Source organism: Somniosus microcephalus, chromosome 10 (genome assembly GCF_052327205.1).
Source record: "Somniosus microcephalus isolate GS21.2 chromosome 10, FLI_Smic_1.0, whole genome shotgun sequence".
In the NCBI taxonomy this organism is placed as follows: domain Eukaryota; kingdom Metazoa; phylum Chordata; class Chondrichthyes; order Squaliformes; family Somniosidae; genus Somniosus; species Somniosus microcephalus.
Window position 1 is genome coordinate 184,499,862 of NC_140996.1, and position 13,103 is coordinate 184,512,964.

Consider the following 13,103-nt stretch of genomic DNA (forward strand, 5'->3'; position numbering starts at 1 on the left):
CTCTGAGGGATACAGCAGGGCGGGTATCACTGCTGATCTATAGACCATGAGCTTAGTGCCGGGTTTGAGGTCCTGGTCTTCAAACACTCTCTTCCTCAGGCGACTGAAGGCTGCACTTGCACACTGAAGGCGGTGTTGGACTTCGTCGTCGACGTCTGCCCTTGTTGACAGTAGGCTCCCGAGGTATGGAAAGTGGTCCACGTTGTCCAAGGCCTTGTTGTGGATTTTGATAATCGGGGGGCAGCACTGTGTGGCGGGGGCAGGTTGGTAGAGGACCTTTGTCTTACGAATGTTTAGTGTAAGGCCCTCCAGGCTTTTATTGGGCTCCCTACCCCCCCCCATTAATTTTAAAGGGAAGATTTGCATAAAGATAGCGCTGCTTCCCATCCGTGTGATTTTGGGCAGACTGAGCAGGTTGTCCTTTATTATTTTAAAAGTAAACTGGGCGGCAGTGGGTGGTTAGCCTGATTTTTTTGGGGGGCCGGTTTTTCCATCTGGAAGGATTTAACAGTAAAATAACATTTTTAGAAAGTGAAAAGGCTAACAAGGCAAAGGAATACGCATTAATACTGGGAAGTGTGGAGAAACAGAGGGACCTTGGCGTGCATGTCCACAGATCCCTGAAAGTAGCAGGACAGGTAGATAAGATGGTTAAGAAGGCATATGGGATACTTGCCTTTATTAGCCAAGACACAGAATATAAGAGCAGGGAGGTTATGCTTGAACTGTATAAAACACTAGTTAGGGCACAGCGAGAGTAATGCGTGCAGTTCTGGTCTCCACATTACAGGAATGATGTGATTGCACTAGAGAGGGTACAGAGGAGATCTACGAGGATGTTGCCAGGACTGGAGAATTTTAGCTATGAGGAAAAATTGGATAGCAGGAACCCCCTTTGTTTTCTTTAGAACAGAGGAGGCTGAGGGGAAAATTAATTGAGGTGTATAAAATTATGAGGGGCCTAGATAGAGTGGATAGGAAGGACCTAATTCCCTTAGCAGAGAGGTCAATATGGTTGACCACTTCATCCTTCTCGGCCATCTCCATCATCTCTACTCCCTGGGCCATCATCATAGCACTGCTCTTTTATTGTTCCATTTCTACCTGTCCCAACATGCCCAGCACATTTCCTGCAATGGCTTCTCCTCCTGTACCTGCATGATCACCCCTGGCATGCGCTAAGATTCCATCTTAGGCCCCCTTCTATATGTGCTGCTCCTTGAAGATATCATCCCTAAACATGGGACAGACTTCCATATGTATGTGGACAGTTGTTTCTCTCTGATTCCACAATTGTTACATGCTGTATGTCAGCTCTGGCTCAGTGGGTAGCACTCTCTAGGTGGGAGGGGCTAGGAGAGAGCAGGTGCTGCTGGGTGCTTGATTGCTGCAGGGAGTTGGAGTGAGTTTGTAAAAAGTTGTGGTTTTTTCAGGTTTTATGGTATTTTTGGTCCTTAAACAGCAGGGGAGGATTTAATCAGGGGAGAAAACATTGGGGGAAGGGAGAAAAAAGGCCCAAAGATTTGGGTCAGGACCCCAGGAGGTTTGGAAAAGAAAACACGGTGATGGTTCAGTGCGAGGATAAGGAGATACGAGCTTGGGATATTATCCAGGCAGTACATGAGGACTGCGGCAAAGGAAGCTGCTTTGTCTGCCGACCAAAGCCGAATGTTGGGTTCAAGGTGACGGTCAGTGGCCGAGAGGAGGTGGAAAAACCTTTACTGAGTTTGAAGGTTGGAGATAAGTTCTTGGAGGTAACTCTGCTATATTCTGAAGAGGTGGTGGTCTCATTCTTAAAACTGCCAGTTTATTTTGAGGACGATGTGCTAATAAAAAAGTTGGAGTTGTGGGACATTAAAATTTGCTCAGCAATAAAGAGGAGATACTATCCAGGAACGCGGCTAGCAGATGGAACCCGTTATGTAAAGGTGCGGTTCCCAGAGGGGGTGAAGTCATTGCCGTATAGTGTGAAATTCGAGACAACGGAAGGGGTGCAGTACATCCGGGTAATGCATGATAACCAGGTGAAGGTTTGTTATTATTGTCTTGGACACGACCATCTTGTAAGATGCTGTCCAGACTTGTACTGTTATAATTGCGGTGAGTCTGGACACATCACTCAGAGCTGCAAGGCGGAGAGCTGTGGCGTGTGTCACAAAGGCCCCACCCACTGTGAGTGTGTGGCAGAAGGAAGCCACTTGAGTGATGAGGCGATGGGAGAAGGAGCAGGAGGTGTGAGTGGAGCGGCTGGAGGAGCGGAGCAGTCGGAGGGCACAGCTGATGAATGGAAGGAGAAAAAGAGCGCAGGAAGAGGCAGAAAATTGCAGCGAAGAGAACAGGATGGAAATGGTGGAAAACACACCAAGTACGGTGGAAAAGGACAAAGATAGCAGCGGGCAGCACGGGTCGAGGGCAGAGTCGAGCCATAATATGGCTCGGCTCTCCCTAAGGAAACTGGTGTCCGCGGGAGGAGAGGAGGTGGGAGCGGTGTGTGGGGTAAGTGTAAGTACTCCAAAGAAAGATGGGGAGTCGGACATTTCGGGGAGCATGAGGGGACAAGACAAGGAGAGGGTGCAAGAGGCAGGAGCCTTAAAGGGGCAGCAGGACGGGAGTGGGGAGACAAAGACGCCAGAAGGGAACAAGATAGGTGTATATGCGCCATTGTCCCAGAGAGAGAAGAAACAGGGAGCAAGGGTCAGCGGTGGAGATGGTACTCCGAAGGGAGTGGCACTATCGGAGAAACCTTGATCGCAGGAAGACTCTCTAAGGGAGATTATGTATCTGATGGAGAGCAGGGTCAGGAGGTTACAGAAGAACTCGACAGTGAGGAGTCAGAGGGGGACAGAGATATGGAAGTGGGGGTGGGGTGGCATCGTGTGGAAAGGGAAAGGTTAGTGAGGGGCAGAAGGAGGAAGAAGGAGCAGCTCCTTGGCCCAACCCTAATGTAAGGAAGAGGCTGAAACTGCAGGGAAGGTTCAAACAGGAGGTGAAAAAGAGCTGGAGGCTGCAGGAGAAAGCAACAGCTACCCAAAAAGTTGGGAAGGAGCATGAGAGAAGGGAAGGGCCAGAGATTAAATGATGTGGGGATTATCAGGTACACTTCCCTTATTCGGAGCCATGATTACTGATCAATTTTTAAAGTACAATAGATTAGTATATGTTGTGGGAGACAAATTCAACTTCAGGTTTTGATGTTAATATGTGGTGGAGGAATGGCTGTGCAGAGCGGCAGAATGGATTTGTATGATACAATGGAATGATTAAAATGTAAATGTTTTTAATATTTAATAAATACTAAAATTTAAAAAAATTAAAAAGTGGGAAGCACACTCGCCTCTCAGTCAGAAGGATGTGGGTTCAAATCCCACTCCAGGGACTGGAGCACATAAATCTAGGCTGACACTCCAGTGCTGTGCTGAGGAAGTACTGCACTGTCGGAGGTGCCGTTTTTCGGATGAGACGTTAAACCAAGGCCCCGTCTGCTCTTTCAGGTGGACATAAAAGATCCCTTGGCACTATTTTGAAGAAGAGCAGGGGAGTTATCCCCGGTGTCCTGGGCAATATTTATCCATCAATTAACATAAAAAAACAGTTTATCTGGTCAGTATCAGATTGCTGTGCGCAAATTGGCTGCCGGCTTTCCCACATTACAACAGTGACTACACTCCAAAAGTACTTCATTGGCTGTAAAGCGCTTTGAGATGTCTGGTGGTTGTGAAAGGTGCTATATAAATCTAAGTGTTATAAATCTCATCATCATCAAGAAACTACTCATGAAATAACGCAGGATGACCAGCTGGTGGCGCCGTCCAATGAGTATAAATACTCGGGCGTGGTCCCAGCCTGCCAGGGACATTTTGTAAGACAGGAACTAGTGAAGTACAACTAGACCTCCATGTTCTGAAACAAATTGATTAAAGCCTTGCTTTATACTCAAACCAAGTGCGTAGTGAGTTTTATTACGTCAATTTAATCAACTTGATATCAACTCCACGCTTTGGGTGATTTCGGGAAACAGCCAGATACGACTCGAACCGTAGAAGAGAACTCAGACAAGTAATCGATCCATCATGGAGAAACTACTCAGACCCGCCCATCTCGACCTGGACCCGAATTCACTTACAGCTGCTAAGGTATGGAAACACTGGTATCATACCTTTAGCAACTTCCTTGAGGAGTGTGGTGAGAATGTTCCTAATAAGTTCCGAATGCTTACTAATTACGTATCCCCTCTTGTGTTTGATTATATCGAAGACTGTGTAGACTATGACGCCGCTATCCAAATACTACAGCAGCTATATGTCAAGTCCCCAAACAAAATTTTTGCTCGGCATCTACTGGCCACAACTCGACAACAACCCGGGGAATCACTTGACGAATTCCTTCAGAAACTTCGCAGGCTCAGCAAGGATTGTAATCTTACAGCTGAGCAGTACCAGGAGGAGTTAATTCATGATTCCTTTATTAGTGGGATTGCGTCTCCCTTCATACGTCTGCGTCTGTTGGAGAATAAATCCCTCAAGTTACAGGCTGCCTATGACCAGGCAGGTTCTCTGGACTTAGCAAAGAGGAATGCAGATACCTATCTTTCACCACGTGCATGGGCTGCTGCTATCACTTTTAGTGACTCCATCCATAGGCCTCGGGCGGAAGCCCTCGCGGATGATGACTCCAACCTGGCTGATGACAACCCTTCCTTAGAAACCTTCGCTGATGACAACCCTACCCTAGAAACCTTCACTGATGACGACCCCGCCCTAGCAGCATCTTGGCAATCTGGAAGGAAGTGTTTCTTCTGTGGAGGTGCGTTCCATTATAGGAAATTTTGTCCTGCTCGTAACGCAACCTGCAATCATTGCAGCAAGAAAGGTCACTTTTTGAAGGTATGCCAGTCAAGAGCCGCTGTTAGTGAGAAAAGCCCCCTTTCTAAGGTATACCGGTCGAGAGCTCCTGTTAGTTTTGCAGCTACTATCTATAAAACTGCTCCTCCCCCAAGAGTCACTACTAAGGTTACAGCTGCTCTCTATGAAACTGCTCCTCCCCCAAGAACCACTACTAAGGTTACAGCTGTCAAGGGTGTGGTAAACCACTTTTGTCGTTCACTATCGTTACACTATAGTTATCACTGTTATATCGTTACTCTATGGTTATCACTGTTCACACTGTTGTATCACTATACGAGGTCGCCTCTTGTCATGCTGTTATACCTGGGCTGACCACTGCTGACTCCGCCCATGGCTCCACCTACCTGCCCAGGTATAAAGGTGGTCGACTGGCTGGTATTCCTCCTTGTTGGATCCGATCACCCACGAGGGTGGGCTCTGTTATTTAGCCAATAAAAACCTATAGTTACTTTCTTAACTCATCGCTTTTCATTGGATGAATTGATAGGTATATCAATTTTATTGGCTAAATTTTAAAATGTCGACACTTGAGCAGTCAAACGACCAGCCAAGCGACCAGCCAGACGCCCAGCTACAACAGCCACCGCAGCCAGCCTGGCTGCGAGCCCTCCGACCACCGTACCTGGATCTAAACCCACAGGCAGCAAACTCAGCCCTCGACTTCGAACACTGGCTGAGCTGTCTCGAATCCTACCTGGGAGAATCCGGCGTGCCTCAGAAATCCATGCTAAGAGTTCTGACCACCCAAGTGAGCCCTAAAGTATTCGCACTCATCCGGGACCTTAAAACATACGAAGCCGCCATCAACCTGCTGAAACAACAGTACCGGAGCCCGGTAAACTCCATGTATGCCAGACACCTCCTAAGATCCCGCCCGCAACAGCCAGGAGAGTCGGTAGATGAATTTTTACGGGCGCTAGAAGCACTCGGCAGGGACTGTGACTTTAAAGCGGTATCAGCGGCAGAAAATACTGAAGATAATGTCCGCGATGCCTTTGTGAAAGGCCTGCGGTCCGACTACGCACGGCAAAGACTTCTTGAAGCAAAGGACCTTGACCTGAACACAGCTGCAGCCCTCGCTCGCTCCCTAGAAGTGGCCCATCGGGACCTCGAGGCGTACTCCAGGTACAGTAATTTGCGACCCTGGGACTCGGGACCGACCCCGACCGCGATACCCCTCGCAGCGCCGCCCCTGGGACCTACGTCGGCGTCCCGGACCCGATCGAGACCGCCACCCCCGGTACCGGCTGTGACTTCGGACCCCGCGATCGGGCTGCCGGCTGCTTCTTCTGTGGCCAGGCGAAACATCCTAGGGCGCGCTGCCCAGTGAGAAACGCGACGTGCTCAAGCTGCCTGAAGAAAGGCCACTTTGCTAAGGCCTGCAGAGGCCAGCAATGCCTCATGCGAGTTGTGGGGGCGGCCATCTTCTATCAAGGCCACAGATGCCAGCATCCCCACGTGTGAGTCATGGGGCGGCCATCTTTGATCCAGGCAACCGACACCAGCAGTGCCTCATGTGAGTTGTGGGGGCAGCCATCTTCTCCGCCATTTTGTCCAACCTCGTGGGCGCCGCCATTTTACCCTCCATGCTCGACCGCCACCTCGCCTCCGCACTCGACCACCGCCTCACCCGCAGACTACGGCAGCTCGCTGAGCCACACACTAGCCTCCGTCACACTGGACCAAGCCCGCCCGCACCACCTGTCCAAGTCCATGATGGACATCAAAGTAAACGGCCGTGCCACGACCTGCCTGTTCGACAGCGGAAGCACGGAGAGTTTCATCCACCCAGACACGGTGAGCCACTACTCCCTCACTGTCCGGCCAACGCGCAACCGGATCTCGATGGCATCGAGGTCCCACGCCACAGACATCAGCGGCTACTGTGTCGTGACCCTGTCGGTTAAGGGCATGGAGTATAAAAATTTTAAACTCCTCATCCTCCCCCAGCTCTGCGCTGCCGTCCTACTAGGGCTGGACTTCCAATCCCACCTCCAAAGCGTCACTCTAGCATACGGCGGACCCCTCCCCCCACTCACAGTCGACAACCAGCAGCCTTTAAACCGCCCACCGCGTAACACCTGCGGCCTATCCACCCTCAAGGTCCCGCCACCTTCCCTGTTCGCTAACCTCACCCCCGACTGCAAACCCGTCGCTACCAAGAGCAGGCGGTACAGCGCCGGGGACAGAGCCTTCATTAGCTCTGAGGTGCAGCATCTCCTGAAGGAGGGCATCATCGAGGGGAGCAGCAGCCCCTGGCGTGCCCAGGTTGTGGTCGTTAAGACCGGCAATAAAAACCGCCTGGTCATCGACTACAGCCAGACCATAAACCGGTACACCCAGCTGGACGCATACCCCCTTCCCCGCATATCTGATATGGTCAATCAGATTGCACAATACCGAGTATTCTCTACCATCGACCTTAAGTCGGCCTACCACCAACTCCCTATCCGCCCTGAGGACCGCCAGTATACCGCCTTCGAGGCGAATGGCCGCCTCTACCACTTCCTTAGGGTTCCCTTCGGCGTCACCAACGGGGTTTCGGTCTTCCAAAGGGAAATGGACCGGATGGTTGACCAGAACGGGCTGCACGCCACATTCCCCTATCTAGATAACGTCACCATCTGCGGCCGCGACCGGCAGGACCATGATGTTAATCTGGAGAGATTCCTCCGTACGGCCCAACGGCTGAACCTCACCTACAATAAGGAGAAATGTGTGTTTAACACCTCACGCCTTGCCATCCTCGGCTGCGTAGTAGAGGATGGACTCATCGGCCCCGACCCCGAAAGAATGCGCCCCCTCATGGAGTTACCCCTCCCCCACTGCCCAAAGGCGCTGAAGAGAACCCTGGGGCTCTTCGCCTACTATGCCCAATGGGTGCCCAATTATGCGGACAAAGCCAGACCCCTCATGAAGTCCACATCCTTCCCCCTTATGGAGGAAGCGTGCGCTGCCTTCTCCCTCATTAAGGGAGACATTGCTAAGGCCACAATGCACGCGGTGGATGAGTCCATCCCCTTCCAAGTGGAGAGCGATGCATCCGACTTCGCCCTAGCCGCTACCCTTAACCAGGAGGGGAGACCGGTGGCCTTCTTCTCAAGGACCCTACAGGGCCCTGAGATCCGACACTTGTCGGTCGAGAAGGAGGCCCAGGCGATTGTGGAGGCTGTACGACGCTGGAGGCACTACCTGGCAGGCAAACGATTTATCCTCCTCACCGACCAGCGTTCGGTCGCTTTTATGTTTAATAACAAGCTGAGGGGTAAAATCAAGAACGACAAGATCTTGAGGTGGAGAATCGAACTCTCCACCTATGATTATGATATCTTGTACCGGCCAGGTAAGCTGAACGAACCCCCTGATGCTCTATCACGAATTACATGCGCCAACGCGCAAATTGATAGACTTCAGACCCTCCACAACGACCTCTGCCACCCCGGAGTCACCAGACTTTACCACTTCATTAAGGCCCGCAACCTGCCCTACTCCATCGAGGAGGTCAGGACCATGACCAGGAACTGCCAGACCTGTGCCGAGTGCAAACCGCATTTCTTTAGGCCGGACAGAGCAAGCCTGATCAAGGCCACCCGCCCCTTCGAGCGCTTGAGCATCGATTTTAAGGGGCCCCTCCCGTCCTCTGACCATAATGTGTACTTCCTCAACATTGTTGATGAGTACTCCCGTTTCCCCTTCGCCTTCCCCTGCCCAGACATGACCAGTACCACGGTCATTAAATGCCTGAACGACCTCTTCGCCTTGTTCGGGTTCCCAAACTATATACATAGTGACCGAGGCTCCTCCTTCACGAGCGAGGAACTCCGCCAGTTCCTACTAGCAAGAGGTATTGCTGCAAGCAGGACCACCAGCTACAACCCTCGAGGGAACGGCCAGGTGGAAAGAGAGAACGCGACTGTATGGAAGGCCGTCCTCTTAGCCTTAAAGTCTAAGGGCCTCCCAACCTCCCGCTGGCAGGAAGTCCTCCCGGCAGCGCTGCATTCCATCCGGTCACTACTTTGCACTGCCATTAACGCCACCCCCCATGAACGAATGTTTGTTTTCCCCAGGAAGTCGACTACGGGAACCACACTACCAACCTGGCTGACCTCTCCGGGGCCCGTCCTGCTGTGAAAGCACGCGAGGGCCCATAAAACGGACCCCCTGGTCGAGAGGGTGAACCTCCTGCACGCCAACCCTCAGTACGCCTATGTGGCATACCCAGACGGGCGGGAGGACACAGTCTCCTTGCAAGACCTCGCACCCTCGGGCATTCCGGAGACACCACCTTCACCCGCCCCCACCCCCCCCGATTCCAGCTCAGGTAGACGGCATGCCGGAACCCCACGAGCCCTCGCCGACCACGCAGACACCAGCATCACCACCGGAGAATGCAACACCGCCGCTGCGACGATCGGAAAGGCTTACGAGGCCTCCGGACAGACTGACATACCAGAACTGGTAGTACACATCACCCCGCCGGACTCAAATCTAAACAAGGGGTGAATGTGGTAAACCACTTTTGTCGTTCACTATCGTTACACTATAGTTATCACTGTTATATCGTTACTCTATGGTTATCACTGTTCACACTGTTGTATCACTATACGAGGTCGCCTCTTGTCACGCTGTTATACCTGGGCTGACCACTGCTGACTCCGCCCATGGCTCCACCTACCTGCCCAGGTATAAAGGTGGTCGACTGGCTGGTATTCCTCCTTGTTGGATCCGATCACCCACGAGGGTGGGCTCTGTTATTTAGCCAATAAAAACCTATAGTTACTTTCTTAACTCGTCGCTTTTCATTGGATGAATTGATAGGTATATCAAAGGGTAAAACTGCCCCTCCTCCCATCACAGCTGTTTTTCCCCAAAGTCTGTCCCATGCAGCCACGAAGGTTTCGGTAAATGGGCACATTTTGAGTGCACTAATCGACTCATGCAGCTCTGACAGCTTCATTAGTGAGCAGGTCAGTAAGTTAAAACTGCGTATTTACCCCTCGGACAGGGAAATTGCAATGGCTCTGACGACACTGACCACCAATTCTTCCGGCTTTTGTCTTGTCGACCTTATTCTCAATGGCCGCACTTATTTCTCCACCCGGCTCGGGGTGCTCAAAAACCTATGCAGTGATGTGCTCCTGGGACAGGATTTCCAGAAACAACACAAAAGACTCACTTTCGAGTTTGGAGGGTCAAAGCCAGAGCTTACTATTTCCAAAGTACCGTTTTGTGCACTTTTGGCGGCTTCGCTCGATGAGCCCTCCTTGTTTGCCAATCTTTCCCCCCGATGTAAGCCCATAGTCACTAAATCAGGACATTTCAGCCAAGATGATCGATCCTTTATTGAGGCAGAAATCTCTCACCACCTAGCTGATGGTATCAATGAGCCATGTTCATCTTCCTGGTGGGCTCAAGTCGTCGTTGTTAAAAATCCTCTGAAGCAACACAAGAAACGTCTTTGCATCGATTACTCGCAAACTATTAACCAGTATACCGACCTGGATGCCGACCCACTACCACGCATCGATGACATGGTCAATAACCTTGCCAACTACAAGGTATTTTCAACTTTTGATTTAAAGAGCGCATATCATCAAGTACCGTTAAAAGACTCTGACAACAAGTATACGGCCTTTGAGGCCAATGGTCGGCTTCACCAGTTTTGTCGCCTTCCATTTGGGGTCACCAATGGGGTGGCCGTCTTTCAACGGGCAATGGATAGCCTAGTCAAACAGGAGAACTTAATGGCCATTTTTCCATATCTGGATAATATCACCATTGCTGGTCATGACCAGAAGGAGCATGATGCTAATCTCCAGAAATGTTTTGATGTTCTCCGTCGTCGCAACTTAACCTTAAATGAGTCCAAATCTGTGAAATCAGTACCATCAGTCAACATCCTCAGCTACTGGGTGGGCAACGGTGTCATCAAACCGGATCCGGAGCGACTTCGTCTACTTCAGGAGCCCCCTCCCCCTACGAATCTCGGCTCTCTTCATCGGGCACTCGGCATGTTCGCCTATTATGCGAAATGGATATCCCACTTCTCCAACAAGATCCAGCCCCTGCTTCACGCAAAGTAATTTCCGTTGGAGGCAACGGCTATTTCAGCTTTCAACCTCCTCAATCAACAACTGGAAAAAGCCATGCTTCGTTCCATTGATGAAAATCTTCCTTTCGTGGTCGAGTGCAATGCATCAGATGTGGCGATCTCTGCTACCTTGAATCAAGGTGGTCGACCCATTGAATTTCTGTCCAGAACTTTGCAGGGTAGCGAGCTCCATTATCCTGTCGAGAAGGAGGCTACGGCCATCATTGAAGCTGTACGTAAATGGAGTCATTTTCTCGCTCGTCGCCATTTCACACTTATAACCGATCATCGCTCTGTGGCCTTTATGCTGGATAACCGGAAACGCACTAAGATGAAGAATAACAAAATAACAACTCTGGAGGATGGAATTGGCCGCCTTTGGATACACCATACATTATCGACCCGGCAAAGAGAATGTGGCCCTGGATACCCTCACACGAGCATTCTGCTCTTCTATGTCAACTTCGAATCTTGCAGATCTTCATACTGCCTTATGCCATCCTGTCGTTACCCCTATGTTGCACTTTGTGCGATCTAAAAATCTCCCATTTTCTACGGAAGGTGTGAAAAGAACATGCTCCTCCTGTAGAATTTGTGCAGAATTAAAACCGCAATTCTTCCGTCCATCGGATGGCTCGCTCATACACGCTATGCAGCCTATGCAGCGACTCAGCATTGACTTTAAAGGGCCATTGCCTTCCTCAACGCGAAACACCTATCTACTTACTATGGTGGACGAATATTCACACTTTCCCTTTGCTTTCCCCTGTCCCAATATGCTTACTTCCACAGTGATCAAATGCCTTGATCAAGTCTTTTCCCTTTGCGGTACGGCCAATTTCATCCCCTCTGATCGGGGTCCCTCCTTCATGTCAAGCGAACTCAAAAGTTATCTCTCCCAACGGGGAATCACCACAAGTAAAACAACCCCGTACCATCCCATCGGTAATGGACAGGTTGAGAGATACAACGCTATCATTTGGAACGCTGTTCATCTTGCGCTGAGGTCACGCAACCTACCAGACCAGCAGTGGGAAACTATGCTCCCTGACGTGTTGCATTCCATCAGGTCTCTTCTCTCTACGTCCACCAATGTCACACCTCATGAGCGATTCTTCAGCTTCCAGCGTCGCTCCACCCACGGGACGTCCCTACCGTCATGATTGGCAGCTCCTGGCCCCGTGCTGCTCCGAAGATTCGTCCGATCGTCTAAAAACAATCCTCTCGTCGATGAGGTAGAACTCACGGACGTCAATCCCAAGTACGTGCACGTGCGGTACCCTGATGGCCGGGTGTCCACTGTTTCGCTCCGGGACCTGGCTCCCTGTTCAGCCGGTTCCATGGACCCAACTGATAGAGGGACCCACGGTGATGATGCCAACACACTGCGCTCCCCCGAAGATGACACCCTACCTGGGACATCGAGAGATCTGCCAGCCGCCCCACCGGATCCACTCGGGGAGCCGAGTGCACCCTGTGGGATGGCCACCCGAGGCCAGGACGCCAGTCAGTCCCCAGCTATCAAACAGGATGAAGCCAGTTCTGCGCCTGTGGGGACCCGCACCCGGAGTCATAATCTCCCCAGCCTCCCTCGGGTCGATCAGGGCAACACGGGCCCTGTCGATCCACCGGTACGGATCAAGCGGCCCAGGGACCAAGACACAGTCTGGGGAGACGTGCCTTCTAGCCATAAACAAAAATCTAAAAGACTGCGGCTATTCGTGGTCCGCCTAATCCATTAAGAGGAAGTTGTCGGACTTCCAAATCTTTTAGGCAGGAAGAATGTTATAAATCTCATCATCATCAAGAAACTACTCATGAAATAACGCTGGACGGCCAGCTGGTGGCGCCGTCCAAGGAGTATAAATACTCGGGTTTGGTCCCAGCTTTCCAAGGACATTTTGTAAGACAGGAGCTAGTGAAGTACAACTAGACCTCCATGTTCTGAAACAAGTTGATTAAAGCCTTGCTTTATACTCAAAACCAAGTGTGTAGTGAGTTTTATTATGTCACTAAGTCTTTTTTTCCTTTTGCTGTTCGTCTGCCTGGCTGAGCTAGAATTTCCTCCAACCAAACATTGGAAAGATCAAAGTAATGCTGTTTGCTTC